The sequence below is a fragment of the Anomaloglossus baeobatrachus genome, chromosome 2 (assembly GCF_048569485.1).
Source record: "Anomaloglossus baeobatrachus isolate aAnoBae1 chromosome 2, aAnoBae1.hap1, whole genome shotgun sequence".
Lineage (NCBI taxonomy): Eukaryota > Metazoa > Chordata > Amphibia > Anura > Aromobatidae > Anomaloglossus > Anomaloglossus baeobatrachus.
The window spans coordinates 660,287,149-660,308,224 of record NC_134354.1 but is presented as its reverse complement, the minus strand read 5'-3'; positions in this window follow the sequence as shown (position 1 = coordinate 660,308,224).

Below are 21,076 nucleotides of genomic sequence, written 5' to 3'. Positions count from 1 at the left end.
AAGAATGGGCGAAAAAATTTACCACTGGGGGTATACCTGAAACAACGGCTTAACTATTGTAACGGTCACCATGATGGCGCATGAGGAGAAGGAGGAGCAGTCCAGCGATTAGCCAAAGTCCAGAAGTGTGTTACCATGGGTGAGTGGAGGTACATGGCAAATTCCCGTTACAAACTTTAAATTCCGCTGTCATTTGCTGGTGGTGTGTGGTGAAGTCTGGCCAAATCCAACCCTTGTTCATCTTGATCAGAGTCAGCCTGTCAGCATTTACAGTTGACAGGCGGGTGCGTTTATCTGTAATGATTCCACCTGCGGCACTAAAAACACGCTCTGACAAAACGCTAGCGGCAGGGCAGGCCAGGACTTCCAAGGCGTAGAGAGCCAATTCATGCCACGTGTCCAGCTTGGATACACATTAATTGTAAGGCACAGAGGAATGTCGGAGTACAGTTGTTTGATCTGCAAGGTACTCCTTGAGCATCTGGCCAAACTTAGGATTTCTTGTGGCACTACCCCTCACCTCAGGGGCTGTGGTATGTGAGGGGCTGAGAAAACTGTCCCACATCTTAAAGACTGTTCCCCTACCTCTGGCGGATTGGACTTGTGCCCCTCTCGGCTGTACGCCTTGGTTGTCCACTGATTCCTGACCTATGCCGCTAGCGTTTTGTGAGGGGAATGCTTTGCCTACTTCCGTGACTATGGCCTTCTGGAACTGCTGCATTTTGCCTGACCTCTCCGCCTCGGGAATAAGAGACATAAAGTTCTCCTTTTAGCGTGGGTCTAACAGTGTTACCAACCAGTAATGATTGTCGGCCAAGATGTTCTTAACGCGAGGGTCACGAGACAGGCAGCTTACCATAAAGTCAGCCATGTGTGCCAGACTCTTAACAGCCATCACTTCAGTATCCTGACCAACACGATGACTGAACATGCTGTCCTCCTCCTCCTCCTCCTCATCATCTACCCTGTCCTCTGGCCAGCCACGCTGAACCGAGGATATGACTGCATGTCATATCCTCAATTTGGCCAGAGAGTTGCTCCATGTCTTCATCCTCCTCCTCGTCATAGTCTTCCACTGCACGTTGTGATGAGACGAGGCTGGGCTGTGTGTTATCACCCACACCCACTACTGTTTGTTGCTCAAACTCATCGCGCTCCGCCTGCAATGCATCATGGTTGTTTTTTGAGCAGAGACCATTTTAGAAGGCAGAGAAGCGGTATGGTGACGCTAATAATGTCGTCATCGCCGCTCACCATCTTGGTGGAGTCCTCAAAGTTTTGGCGGATGGTGCATAGGTCGGACATCCATCTCCACTCCTCAGGTGTTATGTGTGGAGTTTGACCCATTTCCCGACGGCTTAGGTGATGCAGGTACTCAACAACTGCCCTCTTCTGCTCACATATCCTGACCAACTTGTGCAGAGTTGAATTCCAACGCGTGGGGACATCACACACCAGTCTGTGTGCCGGAAGATGCAAATGGCGTCTTAAGCCGGCAAGGCCGGCTGAAGCAGTAGGTGACTTTCAAAAATGTGCAGACAGGCGGCGAACTTTTACCAGCAGATCAGACAGCTCTGAGTATGACTTTAGAAACCGCTGAACCACGAGGTTGAGCACATGGGCCACGCATGGAACATGTGTCAGCTGGCCTCGCCTCAAAGCCGCCACCAGGTTCCGGCCATTGTCACACACGACCTTTCCTGGCTTTAGGTTCAGAGTTGTGAGCCAGTGATCTGCCTGCTGTTTCAGAGCTGTCCACACCTCTTCTGCATTGTGGGGTTTGTCACCTATGCAGATTAGCTTCAGCACTGCCTGTTGCCGCTTCGCCGAGGCAGTGCTGCAGTGCTTCTGTGTCGCCCTGGACAAGCCAGGGGCCACAGAGCATAACACTTAAACACCCCACACTCCCTGCAGGCATATCATAGTCAAAACACAAAATCCTTGTTGCCTTCCCCAGGGGCTGTTGTCCACACCAGGGTGTGGAGCCAGGCGGTTGGTCTCCACCCACCGAGGAGGAGGGAAAACACAGGCAGTGAGAGTTAAGCTAAGGAAGTGGAAGGAGGAAAGTAGTAGAGAGGAGAAAAATGACAGCAAAGAGCCTGAAGTTGGTCCGGGTGTGTGGCCCGGACAGGACAGCAAGGTTGGCAGGATGTGGTGACCGTCTGCAGTGGAGGCCGATTGGAGTCTGCCGTAAGGACCGTGGACGGGTGGTGACCCGGCCGTACCGGACCGGTATACAAAGAGAAGCCAGCACCATTGGCAGAGGACTTTCGGATCCCGGCAAGGCTTGGTGTCGCCGTGAATTTGCCAAATCCGTTAGTGAAGGGGACCTCAGGGTTTCCAAACAGCCAAGTCCAGATAGAAGGCAACCGTCCAACCGTGAAGGGGAGACACCGCCACCGCCAAGGGCAACCGTCTCCCAGGGCCAGCGCCTGTGGGCAAAAGGGGCTCCTCCGGCCCATATCCAGGTCGGGGAGCGGGTTACCGTTGGGAAACCATCACTACCAACACTTAACTTAGGTGCAGGGAGAGACAGTCATCACTAACCTGCAGGGAGGAACAACCGCAGCCGTCCGAGGGACCCGTCCATCCAGCCACTTTTTTTACCGTGAACTGTGTCATCATCATTGGGCTGAGTGAGTACCTCCGTGCCGTGCGGCACAGCGCTGCCCCTGCGACCCTGCACCTCATCAGGCCCCGCAACCCGCCTGTCATCCATCTCTACCCCATCACCAGGCCCCGGGACAACCAACCCCCCTACCCACGGAGGGGAGAAATAACAACAAAGCTGCTCCCTGTCACAGGCTCCCGGGATCCCCGTCCAGAGCAGCGGTGGTGTCCACACAATCACCACAACCGTGGGTGGCGTCACGGACAATATCCCCAAAACCCAAACCACCCCTTTTCACTCACGGGCGAGTAGCGCCGCTCGAGTCCCCGGGATCCGGCCATCGCTCGAGCCAACGAGCAGCAGCAGCCGTAGAGCAGCGTCAGCCGGACCCGAGCAGTGGGAGAGCGCACCGTCCCCTCCTCCGCCCGCGACACTTCCAGCTTGGGACTGGTGTGGAGGGTAAAGTGGATCAGGATGCGCAGGAGGAGGAGGAGGCTGAGGAGCATGACATTCCGGAGCTGTAGAGTGTGTGTGAAACCCTGACTGAGGTAGGGCCTGCAAAACTTGGTGTGTGAAGGACGTGTTCCGTCCCTCGCTCAGACTGGGTCCCAGCTTGCACAATATTAACCCAGTGTGACGTCAACGAGATGTAGCGGCCTTGCCCACATGCACTTGTCCACGTGTCTGTGGTTAGGTGGACTTTGGCTGAAACAGCGTTGTTCAGGGCACGTGTGATGTTTTGTGACACGTGGTTATGCAATGCGGGGACGGAACACCGGGAGAAATAGTGGCGGCTGTGGACCGAGTAACGTGGGACAGCTGCCACCATCAGGTCGTGGAATGCTTCTGTCTCAACCAGCCTAAAAGGCAACATTTCCAGCGCAAGCAGTCGCGAAAAGTTAGCATTTAGAAGTGTGGCATGTGGGGCGTTGGCAGTGTATTTGCACCTGCTTTCAAAGGTTTGCTGAATGGATAACTGAACGCTGCGCTGGGACAAGGACGTGCTTGATGATGGTGTTATTTCTGCGTGGGTAACTGCAGGTGCATGGCCGGAGGAGGCTTGTTCGCAGGCAGCATGGACAGGGGATTGGCTCGCATGCACAACCAGCGAAGACGTAGCAGTGACATCAGCAAGCACTGCTCCTCGACTCTGTTGTACTTCCCACAAAGTCGGGTGCTTGGCTGACATGTGCCTGATCATGCTGGTGGTGGTCAGGCTGCTAGTTTTGGTACCCCTGCTGATGCTGGCATGGCAGGTGTTGCAAATGGCCTTTTTAGAATCATCTGGAGCCAACTTAAAAAACTGCCAGTGTCAGAGTTCCGGGTTTTCCAGTTTTCTTTTGAAAGAGCTTGCCCTTTGTTAACATGGAGTTTTCTGTTCTGTTGCCCTACTTCCTGTCCATCTGTTTAAAAGCCGCCCCTAAAGCTTAGTCCAGTGTCTGAGTATACTGCTTCCTGTGTGCTCCTGCCCTGCTGCTTTTGGTTCCTGATTGTTATTCGGATCCTCATGGAAAACAACCGACACCGACTCTGGACTTCATCTGGTATCATCTAGCTGTGCCCGGACTCCGTTTGCCGTCTTTGGTCGGCACTTCTGCCCGGTTCCTTCCGTTTAATACCACTCTGGACTCACATCACGTACGGACATTTTTGGAATTACCTATTGCCCTTTTGTGTCCCGGCTGCTGCGCATTTAGGGCTTCTGGGGTGATTGCCAGACAGTCCCTGTATAGGGGTTTGCTCTTGGTGGTCTCCCTGGGGGAGTCCGGTGCGCGGTCCCGGGAATTCCCTTTCGCTCCGTCCCTGGAAGGTATTTCCTGTATTTATGTTCTACTGTGTTTTTGTTCCGTTTATGTACATATTTGCTGGTTGCATATTATAAACGTCTTGCACCAAGAACTCGTCTCTGGTTGTCATTGCCCTAACGCAATCGAAATCCTCAATACATACAATAGTATTACAGCCAGACTCGGGAAGACCTAACATTTGTACAGGCACCTTGTGTCGTGTTGTTCCGGGGAACAGTTGCCTGACGTCTGCCTGGGGCCACCACTCTGCTTCTTACTGCCTGTTGGGATGCTACGCCTCCCTCCCCCTGTGCACTGCTGTCCTCGCTCTGCATATCCTCCTGCCAGGTTGGGTCAGTTACTGGATCATCCACCACGTCGTCTTCCTCTTCCGCACCCTGCTCCTCCTCCTGACTTCCTGACAATTGTGTCTCATCATCGTCCACCCCTTGTTGAGACACGTTGCCAACTTCGTGAGAACGTGGCTGCTCAAATATTTGGGCATCTGTACATACAATCTCGTCATGGCCCACTTCAACATTTTGCAATGCTGTGCTGATGTGTATTCACTAGACTTGTGCGTTATATCCAAGTTTTTGCAAAACTCACACAAATGCAGCGGAAAGCTGCCACCAACAGGCACACACGTGCGGTTTTTAAATGCAAGCACGGAGGCACTAAGAACCTAACAGGTCTCTATCCAGGGACAACGTGGAGCCTCCCAATTTTTGGCTGCCCTGCCTAAGGGCTATACTATAATACACCCACTTCCTGACAATGGGCACTTCAGGTTTACAGGCCATCATGCACGTCTCTATCCAGGGACAACGTGGAGCCTCCCAATTTTTGGCTGCCCTGCCTAAGGGCTATACTACAATAGACCCACTTCCTTCCAATGGGCACTTCAGGTTTACAGGCCCTCATGCACGTCTCTATCCAGGGACAACGTGGAGCCTCCCAATTTTTGGCTGCCCTGCCTAAGGGCTATACTACAATAGACCCACTTCCTTACAATGGGCACTTCAGGTTTACAGGCCATCATGCACGTCTCTATCCAGGGACAATGTGGAGCCTCCCAATTTTTGGCTGCCCTGCCTAAGGGCTATACTATAATACACCCACTTCCTTCCAATGGGCACTTCAGGTTTACAGGCCCTCATGCACGTCTCTATCCAGGGACAACGTGGAGCCTCCCAATTTTTGGCTGCCCTGCCTAAGGGCTATACTACAATAGACCCACTTCCTTCCAATGGGCACTTCAGGTTTACAGGCCCTCATGCACGTCTCTATCCAGGGACAACGTGGAGCCTCCCAATTTTTGGCTGCCCTGCCTAAGGGCTATACTACAATAGACCCACTTCCTTCCAATGGGCACTTCAGGTTTACAGGCCCTCATGCACGTCTCTATCCAGGGACAACGTGGAGCCTCCCAATTTTTGGCTGCCCTGCCTAAGGGCTATACTACAATAGACCCACTTCCTTACAATGGGCACTTCAGGTTTACAGGCCATCATGCACGTCTCTATCCAGGGACAATGTGGAGCCTCCCAATTTTTGGCTGCCCTGCCTAAGGGCTATACTATAATACACCCACTTCCTGACAATGGGCACTTCAGGTTTACAGGCCCTCATGCACGTCTCTATCCAGGGACAACGTGGAGCCTCCCAATTTTTGGCTGCCCTGCCTAAGGGCTATACTACAATAGACCCACTTCCTTCCAATGGGCACTTCAGGTTTACAGGCCCTCATGCACGTCTCTATCCAGGGACAACGTGGAGCCTCCCAATTTTTGGCTGCCCTGCCTAAGGGCTATACTACAATAGACCCACTTCCTTCCAATGGGCACTTCAGGTTTACAGGCCCTCATGCACGTCTCTATCCAGGGACAACGTGGAGCCTCCCAATTTTTGGCTGCCCTGCCTAAGGGCTATACTACAATAGACCCACTTCCTTACAATGGGCACTTCAGGTTTACAGGCCATCATGCACGTCTCTATCCAGGGACAATGTGGAGCCTCCCAATTTTTGGCTGCCCTGCCTAAGGGCTATACTATAATACACCCACTTCCTGACAATGGGCACTTCAGGTTTACAGGCCCTCATGCACGTCTCTATCCAGGGACAACGTGGAGCCTCCCAATTTTTGGCTGCCCTGCCTAAGGGCTATACTACAATAGACCCACTTCCTTCCAATGGGCACTTCAGGTTTACAGGCCCTCATGCACGTCTCTATCCAGGGACAACGTGGAGCCTCCCAATTTTTGGCTGCCCTGCCTAAGGGCTATACTACAATAGACCCACTTCCTTCCAATGGGCACTTCAGGTTTACAGGCCCTCATGCACGTCTCTATCCAGGGACAACGTGGAGCCTCCCAATTTTTGGCTGCCCTGCCTAAGGGCTATACTACAATAGACCCACTTCCTTACAATGGGCACTTCAGGTTTACAGGCCCTCATGCACGTCTGTATGCAGGGGCATTGGTGAACCTCACAATTTTGGACTGCCCTGGAAAAGGAAAATACTACAAAGACTCACTTCCTCAAAATGGGCACATTAGACTCAAGAGGCCTTCATGTACGTCTCTTCTCAGGGACATCGGAGTGCCACACAATGTTTTCACGTAAAATCTTTCATGTATTAATCTCAAAAAGTAACATACACCAGCTCTATCTCACTATTGGGTATGTGCCCTTAACATTTCCGCCATGAAAAATCATTTTGGGGTCATTTTGGAAGGTTTTCTGGTGAGTCCGTAAAAATGGCGTAAAACGCGGACAAAATTGTTCACAGCTGTGACTTTTCAGTGATAAATGCTTCAAGGGGTCTTCCCCATGCTGTTGCCATGTCATTTGAGCACTCTTCTGAGACTTTTGTGACATTTTTAGGGTTTCTCCATGCTGCCGGGGGGTCATTTCACAAAAATACTCGGGTCCCCCATAGGATAACATTGGGCTCGTTGCTCGGCCCGAGTACACGAGTATCTTGGGAGGCTCGGCCCGAGCTTCGAGCACCCGAGCTTTTTAGTACTCGCTCATCACTAGTGATAATACCTCCGTTGTCAGGCAGGGGAAATGTCTAGGGCAAGGCCCATGTCCTCCTAACAGTGTTGGATTACCCATGCCCTGACCTATACACGTCATCACTTTCTGCTACCCCTACTTATCTATGACCCACGAGTTACCCTGGTGTAGAATTTACACATCACTTGTTTCTATGTTGTTTGCCTGGGATTTTAAATTCTATATAATAAAGAGTTATTAATTTAAGAGTTTTTTTGTTTTTGGTCTATTCCAATTCCAGCAGGAACCAATAGGTACTGCAGGGTTGGGAGTTCTAGTCTGTAAGGGAACTGTCAGGGTCAGTTGCAGATTTTAGTGTGACCTTTTCCATTTTTGAGTTGTTGTAAGAACATTACACTCCCTCTGGCCACCCCATTGCCTCTTCCTGCCAGTTGTGGTGCTGCTGATCCCTCCACATCTGCACTGCTGTTCTTGTTCTACATGGCACCTTGCCAGGTAGGGTCAGTGACTTCATCGTCCACCACCTCATCTTACACTTCTGCACTCTGGTTCTCCTCCTGACTTGTTGACATAACAACATCACTTGTTTGCAACTGTGTTTTATCACCATTGACCGCTTGAGACACTAATTGCCATTGCACAACTTCATCTTTTCTGGCCACGGCTGGACAAAAATTTGGGAATCACCACACATGATCTCCTCGTGTCCCTGTTGAAATGTGCAGGGAGAGAGGCTGGAATCAATCAATAGAAATGTAAAGACTCGCTAATCGTAGTGTCCTAGTGTGGGATCACTTGTCTCCTGGGACTCGCCATGGTGGGAGAAAGGAGGATCGGGTTGAGGATTATTTGGTCCAGACTTTTGGCTACTGAGACTGGACCTTGTAGAAAACATGGTGGTGCTGGGAAACAAACTGGAAGTGTGACGCCCTGGACTATCCAGATCGTCCCAGGTAGACACAACAACACAACGCAGCACCACCTTCCCAGTTAGGTAACAGCAGTCAAACTAAAAGCCTTGTCACCACCCTCCAGGGTTGATGTCCACACCAGGGGGGTGGAGCCAGGTGGTAGGCTCCACCCACCGAGGAGTTCACAGGCCTGGAGGCGGGAGAAACAGAGTAGTTGTAGTTGTAGTAGTAGGAGTAGTAGGAGTTGGAGTTGTGAGAAGGAGAGAGTGGAGTCAAGTTCAAGTCCATAAGCAGACCTGTGCTCAGGCCTGCCAAAGACTAGTCCGGTGGCTGGGTTGAAGCCCAGTCACTATTGGCAAAGAGGCAGACGGTAGTGGCCGCCTGCAGGAGACCGGGAAGACGACCGGTGGAACCGTAAGGAACCGGGACAGGGTAGTGGCCCCCTGAACCGAACCGGGGAGCCAACTGGATACCGGAGCACCAGGCAGGGTACTCAGACCCCGAACTAGGCTACAAGCCACCACCATAGTCAAATTAACTGATTGCGGTCTGGACCTCAGGGGTTCATTCCCACCTAAGTCCCGATTGAAGGCAACAGCCCAACCATTCTGGATAAGTGCCACCGCCAAGGGCCAAAGATCCAAAGGGCCAGCATCTGCGGGCAAACGGGCTCCTATGACAGATACATGCCGGGGAACAGACTACCGGTGCTTAGGCAAAGGAGTCAAGATCCACACATATAGGTGCAGGAGAAAGGCGGACATTACCAACCTAACCTGGGAAAAGCTGCAGCCGGCTGCGGGCCCCGTTCATCACACCGTTTGGTTTACCAGCGACTCCAGTGTCTTGTGTCAGAGTCAGTACACCAGTGCCATCCGGCACCGCGCCGTGCTGCACCGCAACACTACACCCTGCACCTGGGCCCCGGCCCACCGGACCCCGGGACCAACAGCCTCTACCCACGGAGGGGTCAACACCTAGCTGCGCTACTACACCGCTTCCGGGGGCCCCCACACCTTCACCGCAGCGGTGGTGTCCACAATCACCACAACCCGTGGGTGGCATCACAAACTATAATCCCAAACCAAACACCCAAATCCCCGCGTGTAGCGCCAACTTCCTTGCAGAGCGACGTGACCCCCGGGTCCGTGAGAGGCTTGAGCCACCACCCGCAGTACGAGCACAGATCCGAGTGGCTCGGCGGTCGAAGCCGAGCCCGCGGGGCGGTACAGAAGCATTATCTGTCATCCGCCCGACCACCTATTTGCACTGTTCTGGGTTTAAGAGTATTCTCTGCTCCCCCATGCAAAGTGGGACATGAAGCTAGGTCTTGTGGTTAACCCTGTTTGTTTTGCACCTGCAAACGGTTTGGTTATATATACAGTACAGACCTAAAGTTTGGACACACCTCATTCAAAGAATTTTCTTTATTTTCATGACTCTAAAAACTGTAGACTCACATTGAAGGCATCAAAACTATGAATTAAAACATGTGGAATGAAATACTTAAAAAAGTGTGAAACAACTGAAAATATGTCTTATATTCTAGGTTCTTCAAAGTAGCCACCTTTTGCTTTGATTACTACTTTGCACACTCTTGGCATTCTCTTGATGAGCTTCAAAGGGTAGTCACCGAAAATGGTTTTCCAACAGTCTTGAAGGAGTTCCCAGAGATGCTTAGCACTTGTTGGCCCTTTTGCCTTCACTCTGCGGTCCAGCTCACTCCAAACCATCTCGATTGGGTTCAGGTCCTGTGACTGTGGAGACCAGGTCTTCTGGCGTAGCACCCCATTACTCTCCTTCTTAGTCAAATAGCCCTTACACAGCCTGGAGGTGTGTTTGGGGTCATTGTCCTGTTGAAAAATAAATGATGGTCCAACTAAACGCAAACCGGATGGAATAGCACACCGCTGCAAGATGCTGTCGTAAGCATTCTGGTTCTGTATGCCTTCAATTTTGAATAAATCCCCAACTGTGTCACCAGCAAAGCACCCCCACACCATCACACCTCCTCCCCAGTGGGTCATAAATGCCATTAGGGAGGGCCTAAAAATCGAATTTGCCACATACCCTCCACACTGCCTAAGGGTCACCCCATCTCCTTTACAGGGATCACTAGACACTCTCCTGCTATGCATTCAGAACCTCCAGAACATAGCGGTGGTATCCTTAGTACCAGAGTCAGAGGTGGGTCACGGTCACTATTCCCGACTATTCTTGATCCAAAAACCCAATGGCGCCCCCGGTTAATCATCAATCTCAAACCATTAAATCGTCACATCATCTACAGGTGATTTAAGATGGAGTCCGTCAGATCCACCACGCCTCTTATCGGCCTTGAGTTTTTCACAATAAAAGTTCAATTTCACAGTTCGTCACAATAGGCATATTCATCATTACCAATTCAACGCCCTCCCTTTCGGTCTCTCTTCAGCCCCTCAGGTTTTAACCAAGTTAATGGGGGGAGGTGGTGGCATTCATACGAAATCAGAACATTTTTATCATTCCCTACCTCGACAACTTCCTGGTAGTGGCTCCCTCTGTCCAGTTATTCCATCAACAGGTGCAGATGTCTCTCAGTATCCTACGCAGATTAGGATGGGTAATAAACCATCAAAAGTCGGACCTTCTTCCCTCTACAATAAAGGTATTCCTAGGAGTTATGCTGGTCAAACAAAGGTCCTTTCTTCCCACAGACAAGCAATTGGGAATCAAGGACAAGGTTTCATCCCTGCATGGTAAATGATCTATAACCCTGAGATTCGCAATGTCAGTGTTGGGGTCTATGACATCATGTATCCTAGCAGTGTCCTGGGCTCAGGCCCACTGACGCTCCCTACAGACTCATATCTTAGCTTCTTGGGACGTTTCTCAGAGATCTCTAAACAAAAAGATATCTTTGCTAGGTCTGGTAAAAACATCTTTAGTGTGGTGGATGATTCCAGCTCATCTACAACGGGGAGTCTATTGGAATCGAGAGCCAATAGTGACAGTTACCACAGATGCCAGCCAGAGAGGCTGGGGAGTGATAATATCTCAAGTTCCCTTCCAATACCTCTGGTCCTGGGAGGTCAGCCGCAGATCCTCGAATTGCAGAGAGCTGGAAGTGGTGGACCAAGCACTCAGAGCAAGAGCCCCCATGCTCCAGAGGGCACATGTTATGGTCTACTCGGACAATATGACGCCTGTGGCTCACCTTTGCCATCAGGGAAGCACGCGCCATGTGAGCCTACAAGGAATTTCTGCAAAAATATTTTGTTGGGCAGAAAGGCATCTCTTGTCACTGTCGGCTGTCCATCTGAGGGGCTCTGCAAATACCCAAACGGATTATCTCAGCAGGAAGGACATTCATCCAGGAAAATGGTCCCTGAAGGCAGAAGTATTCCACATCTTACCTGCGTCCACCGACAATGTGGAAGGAAGAAGGTGGGCGGGATGTTATGTCCTGCTCATCTCCGCCCCTCCGCTTCTATTGGTCGGCCGCTTAGTGACGTCGCGGTGACCTCGCTGTGACGCCGAACGCACCTCCCCCTTGAAGGAGGGATTGTTCGGCGGTCACAGCCACGTCGCCAACCAGGTGTGTGCATGTGAAGCTGCCGTAGCGATAATGTTCGCTATGGCAGCAAGCACCAGATATAGCATGTATGACGGGGGCGGGTGCTATCGCGCTCGACATCGCTAGCAATTGCTAGCGATGTTGCAGCGTGTAAAGCCCGCCTTAGTCCTGAGGTGGGGCCAGCTGGAGGTGGATCTCTTTGCGACCCAGTAGAACGAAAAGGTAGATCAATTTTTTTCACTAGATCCCAACGATCAGGCTCTAGCAGTGGATGCCTTCTCCCATCCTTGGAGGTTTCTACTGGCCTATGCCTTTCCGCCAATTCCGTTACTGGCGAGAACCCTGCAAAAGATCAGAATGGACAGAGTTCCTACCATACTGGTCGCACCACTGTGGCCCAGGAGAAGCTGGTTTAGGGCCCTCATCAGCTTGTCTTAGGACGGGTCCTTCTTATTACCACAAGTCCCCGACCTTTTCTATCAGGGCCCGCTCTTTCACCAAGACCTCAGGAGGCTGAACTTGGCAGCGTGGCTTCTGAAGCCGTAATTATGAGAGCCAAGGGCCTATCAGAAGGAGTAATTGACACTCTACAAAAAAAAGTAAGACTGTCACTTATCTTTTCTATTTCAAAATATGGAAAACCTTTACCACCTGGTGCAGGCCTTATGTTCCTGACCTGTTCCATCCAAATGTGGCTTACCTCCTGGACTTTTTACAGAACGGCCTTGAAAAAGGTCTCAGTCCCAGCACTCTTAAGGTCCAGGTATCAGCGTTGAGTGCTTATTTTGATCAAGACCTAGCAAATCATCGCTGGGTAAAAAGGTTCATGTCTTCGGTGGTCAGATATCGTCCTGGACGGCTTGCTATAGTGCCTCCCTGGGATCTCAACGTGGTTCTTCAGGGTTCAGGGGCTGAATCAAGCTCCCTTTGAACCTCTGACTTCCTCAACCCTGATGGTCCTGTCCTGGAAAACAGCCTCTTTGATTGCGATCACCATGGCCAGACGAGTAGATAAACTTCAGGCTCTTTCCATACGAGAGCCTTACATGAAGACTCTTTGATTCGTCCTTTCTTCCAAAGATGGTGTCACACTTTCATAGGAACCAGGACATTGTCTTACCATCTTTCTGCCAGAACCCAGCTAACCAAAAGGAGATGGACTTTCATTCCCTCGAGGTACGTAGAGCAGTAGTGCTCTACCTACAGAAGACCGAATCCTTCAGAAAGGATTCCAATCTTTTTATCCAGATTGTGGGTCGGAATGCTGGGAGAAAAGTGGCCGAGAGCACGTTATCAAATTGGATCAAAACGCTATCAAGGAAGCATACGCTACCCAGGGCCTCCTTCCTTTGAATCGACTAACAGTGCATTCCACACGATCGATGTCAATATCCTGGGCCGAGAGGGCAGAAGCTTCCATTGATCAGATTTGCAGAGCTGCTACCTGGTCCTCTGTCCATACTTTCACCAAACATTACTGGCTGGACTGGCTTTCCAATAAGGACCTGGCCTTTGGTCGTAAAGTCCTACAAGCTGTGGTCCCTCCCTAATTATTGCATTGGTACTCCTGCTGTGTGCTATCATGGAGGGTGACTAGAGAAAATAGAATTTATCTTACCGTTAATTCGGTTTCTAGGAAACCCTCCACGACAGCACAATTATTCCCTCCCTATCAATTCTTTGTTTTGCATTTTAATAACTTATTTCTGAAATAAAGATTTAGACCATTCATGCTTTTGTGGTTACTTTGGAAAAACACTGGAGATGGGAGGTGAGGAGGGGATATTTAACCTCTTTGTATTTCCTGTCCCTATTAGGGCGGAGAGTTGACCTCCTGTGTGCTGTCATGGACGATTTCCTAGAAACCAAATTAACGATAAGATAAATTCTATTTTAAAAAAACAAACAAAAAAACATAGGCCTGAAAAATAATTTCTATTTGGCCCTTAGTGAGGGTCGACTGGTGGCCCTCTAAAAATTGATTGAGGACTGCTGCTGGCCTTCTAAAAATTATGAGTGAGGGCCGGCTGCTGGCTCTCTAAAATTTATAAGTGAGGGCTGGCCGCTCTCCCTCTAAATATAATGAGTGAGGACCAGCTGCTTGCCCTCTAAAAATTATGAGTGAGGGCCAGGTGCCAGCCCTCTAAAAATATGAGTGAGAGCTGGCTGCTGGCCTTCTAAAAATTGTGAGTGAGCGCCAGCTGCTAGCCCATTAAAAATTATGAGATAGGGTCGGATGTTGGCTTTCTAAAAATTGAGTGAGGGCAGCCTGCTGATGCTGACCCTCTAAAAATTATGAGTGAGGGCTTGCTGCTTTTCCCCTAAAAATTGATTAAAGCGGGCTTTACACGCTACGAGATCGTTACAGCGATCTCGTCGGGGTCACGAATTTTGTGACGCACATCCGGCCGCTGTAGCGATCTTTGTGTGTGACTCCTAGTAGAGATTTTGGATTGTTGCAAAAACGTACAAAATCGCTCCACGTTGACATGGGGGGGCCTTTCCCAATTATCGCTGCTGTCGCTTGGGTGAAGTTAATCCTCGTCCCTGCGGCAGCACACATCGCTACATGTGACGCCGCAGGAACGAGGAACCTCTCCTTACCTGCCACACGCCAGCAATGAGGAAGGAAGAAGGTGGGCGGGATATTCGTCCCGCTCATCTCCGCCCCTCCGCTTTGATTGGGCAGCCACTTAGTGACGTCGCTGTGACTCCGAGTGAACCACCCCCTTAGAAAGGAGGCGGTTCGCCGATCACAGCGACGTCGCCGAGCAGGTAAGTATATGTGACGCTGCCGTAGCGATAATGTTCGCTACGGCAGCGATCTTCACATATCGGCATAACAATAGGGGCGGGTGCTATCATGCTCGCCATCGCTAGCATCGGCTAGTGATCTCGTAGCGTGTAAAGCCACCCTAAGGCCCACCTGCTGGCCCTCTAAAACTTATGACAAATGCTGCATGATGTTTCTGTGGATATGGTGGAAGAGGAGGAGGAAGACAAGAAAAATAAAAAATACATAAACCGTATACCCTTTTTTGGGTTTGAAGGGGTGCACAGGAATACACCAGGAGAAAAACAAACATTTCAATTGGCTTTATGTTTTGCTAATGTCACCCACTGGGCTTGAGAAGTCGGGGCCAATCCAGGCCTTGTTCATTTTGAGAACAGTCAGCCTGTCAGCATTTTCAATTGACAGGCAGATGCACCTATTAGTAGAAATGAGCGAACCTCTGAAGGCTCGAGTTCGGTTGGTCGAACGGAGGCCCCGTTCGCCGAACGTTCAACGAACATTCGACGAACCGTTCGACGAACCACTTGAACCCCATTGAAAACAATGGGAGGCAAACACAAACACATAAAAACACATTATACGTGTACACATACAGTTAATAAACATTGCCATATCACTTACAGGTCCCCGTGACGCGTCCTGTACTCTGTCTCCTGCCGCTTTTCCTTCCGATAATCGCTGCATCCTCCCAGTAACCAGCACTGATGATGGGACCTATCGTGACGTCAAAATATCATGTGACCAGTCACGTGTCTATTATCTCATTGGCTACAGACTGGTCACATGGCTAGACATTGCTAGGTCCTGTCAGTGCATCTCTCCAGGAAGCGGTGCTCATTTGAGCATGTCCTTTTACCGGCAATATGCTCTGGCACATGATCAGCTGCCCCGTCCATGCATGTCGGCGCTCTTTACAGAGTCAGCCCACATGCAGGGACTAGATGCCACAGCCGGTGAATAGCGGCACCAGTAATCACATGATCGGAGCACCGTTGCTATGGTAACCCGTCTGTCAGCGGTGACGTCACCGCTTACAGCACGCAGCTGCTGCTCACTCACTGAGTGAATAGACTGCACGGGAAGCAGGAGCGTCTTCCTCCCATGCAGTGCTGTCTGATGTAGTGGAACTGCATGGGTTGAAGGAGAAAGAAGACAGAAGAGCAGGATCGTGGAGGGCTTACAGGGGTATAATAAACATGGAGTCTCTAATGTGTCTGTGTATTTATTTCTATTAAAGTATTTTTTTCTCTGTGTGGTGTCTTTTTGTTAACCCTTTATTGGAGATTCTTAATGGCCGGGTCAAACTTGCCTGACATTAAGAATCTCTGGCTTAATACTAAATAGTAAAACAAAGCTAGTATTAACTCATTATTACCCAGCAAGCCACCCGGCTTCAGGGCTGCTGGAAGAGTTGGATACAGCGCCAGATGATGGCGCTTCTATGAAAGCGCCATTTTCTAGGGCGGGTGCGGACTGCAGTTCGCAGCAGAAGGGCCCAGAAACCTTGGGCCAACCTGTGCTGCGGATTCCAATCCCCATCTGCCTAGTTGTACCTGGCTGGACACAAAAATGGGGCGAAGCCTATGTCGATTTTTTCTTTAATTATTTCATGAAATTCATGAAATAATTAAAAAAAGGGCTTCTTTATATTTTTTAGTTCCCAGCCGGGTACAAATAGGCAGCTAGGGTTTGGGGGCTGCCTGCTGTACCTGGCTAGCATACAAAAATATGGCGAAGCCCACGTAATTTTTTGTCGGGGCAAAAAATTCCTGCATACAGTCCTGGATGGAATATGCTGAGCCTTGTAGTTCTGCAGCTGCTGTCTGCTCTTCTGCATACACTACTGAATGGAGCATGCTGAGCCTTGTCATTCTGCAGCTGCTGTCTGCTCTACTGAATACACTAGTGAATGGAGCATGCTGAGCCTTGTAGTTCGGCAGCTGCTGTCTTGTCTCCTCCATACAGACAGACAGCAGACAGCAGCTGCAGAACTACAAGGCTCAGCATACTCCATCCAGGACTGTATGCAGGAGTTTTTTGCCCCCCAAAAAATTACGTGGGCTTCGCCATATTTTTGTATGCTAGCCAGGTACAGCAGGCAGCTACGGGCTGCCCCAACCCCCAGCTGCCTATTTGTACCCGGCTGGGAACCAAAAATATAGGGAAGCCCTTTTTTTTATTATTTCATGAATTTCATGAAATTATTAAAAAAAAAAAAAAATGACGTGGGCTTCGCCCAATTTTTGTGTCCGGCCAGGTACAACTAGGCAGCTGGGCATTGGATCCGCAGCTCAGGGTGCCCAAGCTTTCTGGGCACCCCTGCTGCGAATTGCAGTCCGCAGCCACCCCAGAAAATGTCGCTTTCATAGAAGCAACATCTTCTGGTGCTGTATCCAACTCTTCCAGCTGCCCTGGTGACGGGTGGCTTGCTGGGTATTAATGGGTTTAGGGCTAGCTGTATATTATCAACTGGCCCTAAGCCCAAATTTCATGGTGTCACACCAATATTAGACATGGCCACCATGAAGTTCTACTACAGATGAAAAAAAACACAACACACAGAAAAATATTTTTATTAGAAATAAAACATAACACAATTAGTAACTCCATCTTTATTGAAATAAAGAACCCCCCTCTGCAGTAATCCTGGATCAAGGGTCCCGTGCCGTCCAGTCCGGATCCAATATCATCTGATCGGTTTGCTAAAAGGCAAAGCGATCAGATGATGTGTCAGGTTCAAGGGCCTTAATCACATGACACAGCAGCTTATTGTATACATGGCTTTTATACAATCAGCTGATGCATCAGTGCAAAAAAAAACCCCAAAACGACACACTTCTGTGCAGACTCCTGTCCGACAGCATCAGCTGATAGTTTAGCCGGCCGGGCGGTAAAAAGCCGGCCTCACCGCTCGATTTATAGTGTCAGCTGATTCCGTCAGGTGACCGCATCAGCTGATTATCGCCAGGTCTGAGAGAGAGAGAGAGAATAAGAGAGAGAGAGAAGATAGAGAGAAAAGAGAGAGAGAAAAGAGAAGAGGGAAAGGGAGAGAGAGAAGAGAGAGACAGGAGAGAGAAGAGAGAGAAGAGAGAGAGAGAAGAGAGAGAGCGAAAGTGAGAGAGAGAGAGAGAGAGGGAAAAAGAGAGACTGAGAGAGATATAGAGAAAAAGAGAAAAAGAGAGAGAGAGAGAAAAAGAGAGAGAGAAAAAGAGAGAGAGAAAAAGAGAGAGAGAGAGAGAGAGAGAAAAAGAGAGAGAGAGAGAGAGAGAGAAAGAGAGAGAGAGAGAAAAAGAGAAAGAGAGAGAGAGAAAAAGACAGAGAGAGAGAAAAAGAGAGAGAGAGAAAAAGAGAGAGAGAAAGAGAGAGAGAGAGGAGAGAGAGAGAGAAAGAGAGAGAGAGAAAGAGAGAGCGATAGAGAGAGATGCAGCCTCATTCCGTGAACTGCTCCGATTTTAGAGGTGTGTCCCGCGGCTCAAAGCTGATGTCCGGCTCCTCCCCTCAATGCATAATTAAATTAAATTATAATTATAAATAAATAATAATTATAATTTAAAATTAAAAATAAATTAAATTTTTTACCGCGACGGCCAAAATTTGAACTCGTGACCTAATGCTTCTTAGACGGGAGCGCTATTCATTGAGCCACACGTCTACATTGCAGAGTGAAGTCTGGTGACAGCGTGGCTTACTTCAGCTGCTGCGTGGAGAGGACACAGATCGCTCCCTGTGATCTTCATGTAGCAGAGCTGACAGTGTCGTGTGGATTACTTCGGACAGGGATTGTTGTTTGGGGATTTTAATAAAAAGGTAAATGAGGTGTTTTTTTGTCTTTTATTCCAAATAAAGGATTTTTCACTGTGTGTGTTTCTTTACTTTCACTGACAGTTTAATCATGGAAGGTGTCTCGGGGAGATGCCTGTCCAGATTAACTCCTTATTACCCCGATTGCCACCACACCAGGGCAATTCGGGATGAGCTGGGTAGAGTCCCAGGACCGCCCCATCTAATGGATGCGGCAATTCCGGGCGGCTGCTGGGTAATATTGTTAGGGTGGTGGGCTCCCCATAATGTGGCGCTCTCTATCCTGACAATACCAGCCTCCAGCCGTGTGGCTATATCCTGGCTGGTATCAAATATGGGGGGAACCGCATTTTTTTTTTTTAATTTATTTATTTTACTGCACGATATAGAGCCACCTACCGGCGGCTATGATTGGTTGCAGTGAGACAGCTGTCACTCATCGTTTGGGTTGTGTCTGACTGCAACCAATCATGGGCGCCGGCGGGCGGGGAAAGCATAGAATAACTAAATGAATAATGAAGCGGCAGCCATTTTCAAAAGAGGAAATGCCACTGGAGATTTGTGACAGCCGTGCAGCGAGACGCCCGTGATCGGTGAGTAGGAAAGAGAGAAAGATTGTGCTGGGGACGAAGGACGCATGCAGATACGAAAGGTGCGCACATACTTACTGTGAAAAAACACGCTTTTGGTGTTCGAACCATTCTTGAACGCTACTTGAACTCTCGAACTTTTAGCAAAAGGCTCAAGTTTGTCGAACGACTCGAACACCCCCCAAAATCATTCGAACATGAAATTGGTGAACTTCAAACCTCTCTCATCTCTAACTATTAGTTATTATGCCCCCGTGGCACTAAAAACCCACGGAATTAACTTTAGCAGGGAGAGAGCAGTGACTGCAGCCTGCGAGCCTCATATTTGCCTCAACTATGGGTAAAAAAAAAAAATAAAGATGGATTCATACATTGGGAGAAAGGTCCAAATACACCACTTATGTGAATAAATGGACAAAGGACCGTGTGTTCTTTCCTCTAGATTGGGTTCGAGAAGTCCCACTCACATGGTTCATGGTTTTCATTTGTAAAAATCTCCAGGGAGAAAAAAAAAAAGCTATTGGAAACTCCTTCTTTAATCTATTTGAAAGTTTGGGCTGCCAAATGTTTTGAGCCAGCACAGGAGGAACTGCTGCACACCTTAGCTGGAGCAAAATCGGAGTTGGATATCTGAAAGTCCTTGCTGTGCCACTTGTACTCTTATTGGCCTCCATGACTCCTTGTTGTTGGCCAAAGAAGCCACATTTCTAAATGTAAATATTTTTTGAAGCCCTACTTTACATCTGTTCCAGGGTGTATTGGTTGGAGTTTCTTCTTATAATTTAGGCAGCCCTTGCATATAGTGCATACCCTTTACCAGTCTAGGAGTTCCACACTTTCCAAATGGGGAAAAAAAAATTTCTGAGTCCATCCTCTACATGTATTCAAGGGTACAAGGCAAGAGAAATGGAGTAATTGTGCAAACATAAACAATTTTATTAAGAAAATCACAAACAGAGACAAGTGGGACAAATAAAAACAACCACAGGAGAGTGGAAAAGCAGGGGGGTTAATTAAAGACTCATATATAGAATATAGGTCCCCTAATAATCAGCAATAAAAGTATGCATCTCAGAATCCAATATTCCCAACAAAGAAACAAAAGTATAAGTACAATAAATATAGGGAAAAAAATCCCATATAAAACATCACATGTTGGGAACTCAGTTCAGGATAAGTAAATGAGTAATTGTTAGCAAGGGACCATAATTACCTAAAGTGCAAGTGCAAATAAATGAGTTAGGATTGCTCCTAGGCCATTAAGAGCCCCCCCAGGATGGGACCACAGGATATCCGACGCGCATTTCGCTGGAGTATCAGCGCTTCTTCGGGGAAGAAGTTGGCATGCATTTCTAATATGTATTCCAGGGTGTATTGCAATTCCGCCTTTCAAGTTTTGATAAGCCTTGCACTTGGAGCATAGGCTTCACCAGTCTAGGAGTTCCATTCCTTTGAAATGGGGAAAACAATGTGAGAAATCTCATGCACAAGATTCCTTTTTTCCTGACTGAAATTGAAAAATGCTGCATTTTTTTGAAAGAAGGAGCATGGCAATGCTTTCAGCATTTTTGCAGCATATTTTCACCATTAAAAGCATTGACATGGCATGACGTGTGAACATAGCCGTTGGGGTGGAGGAGGTGTTTTTCTCGCTAGTTACATTTGTCTTATATAGAATGTTTTCTAACATTTTTTCCTATAAAATCCAAGTTATCTTTGGTTTGGTTTTATTTATTGTCAGTCCGGAAAAGTGGCTTTATACTCTGATAATATTGTTCCCAACAGCAACCTGTGAGTCAGAGATATGTCCAGGTTTCTTCCCCATTCTGTTCCCATTCCATTTGAGTGCTCTTTCTATCTGTTCTAGTGATTTTGCTGCCTCCCAGATCTCCTGGGAGGGTCTGCCAGAAAAATAATTGAATTTCCCATTGATTTACTCGAGATAAGCACTCAAGCATTACATATTGCTCGACTCGTGTACCGAGCATTTTAGTGCTCGCCCAT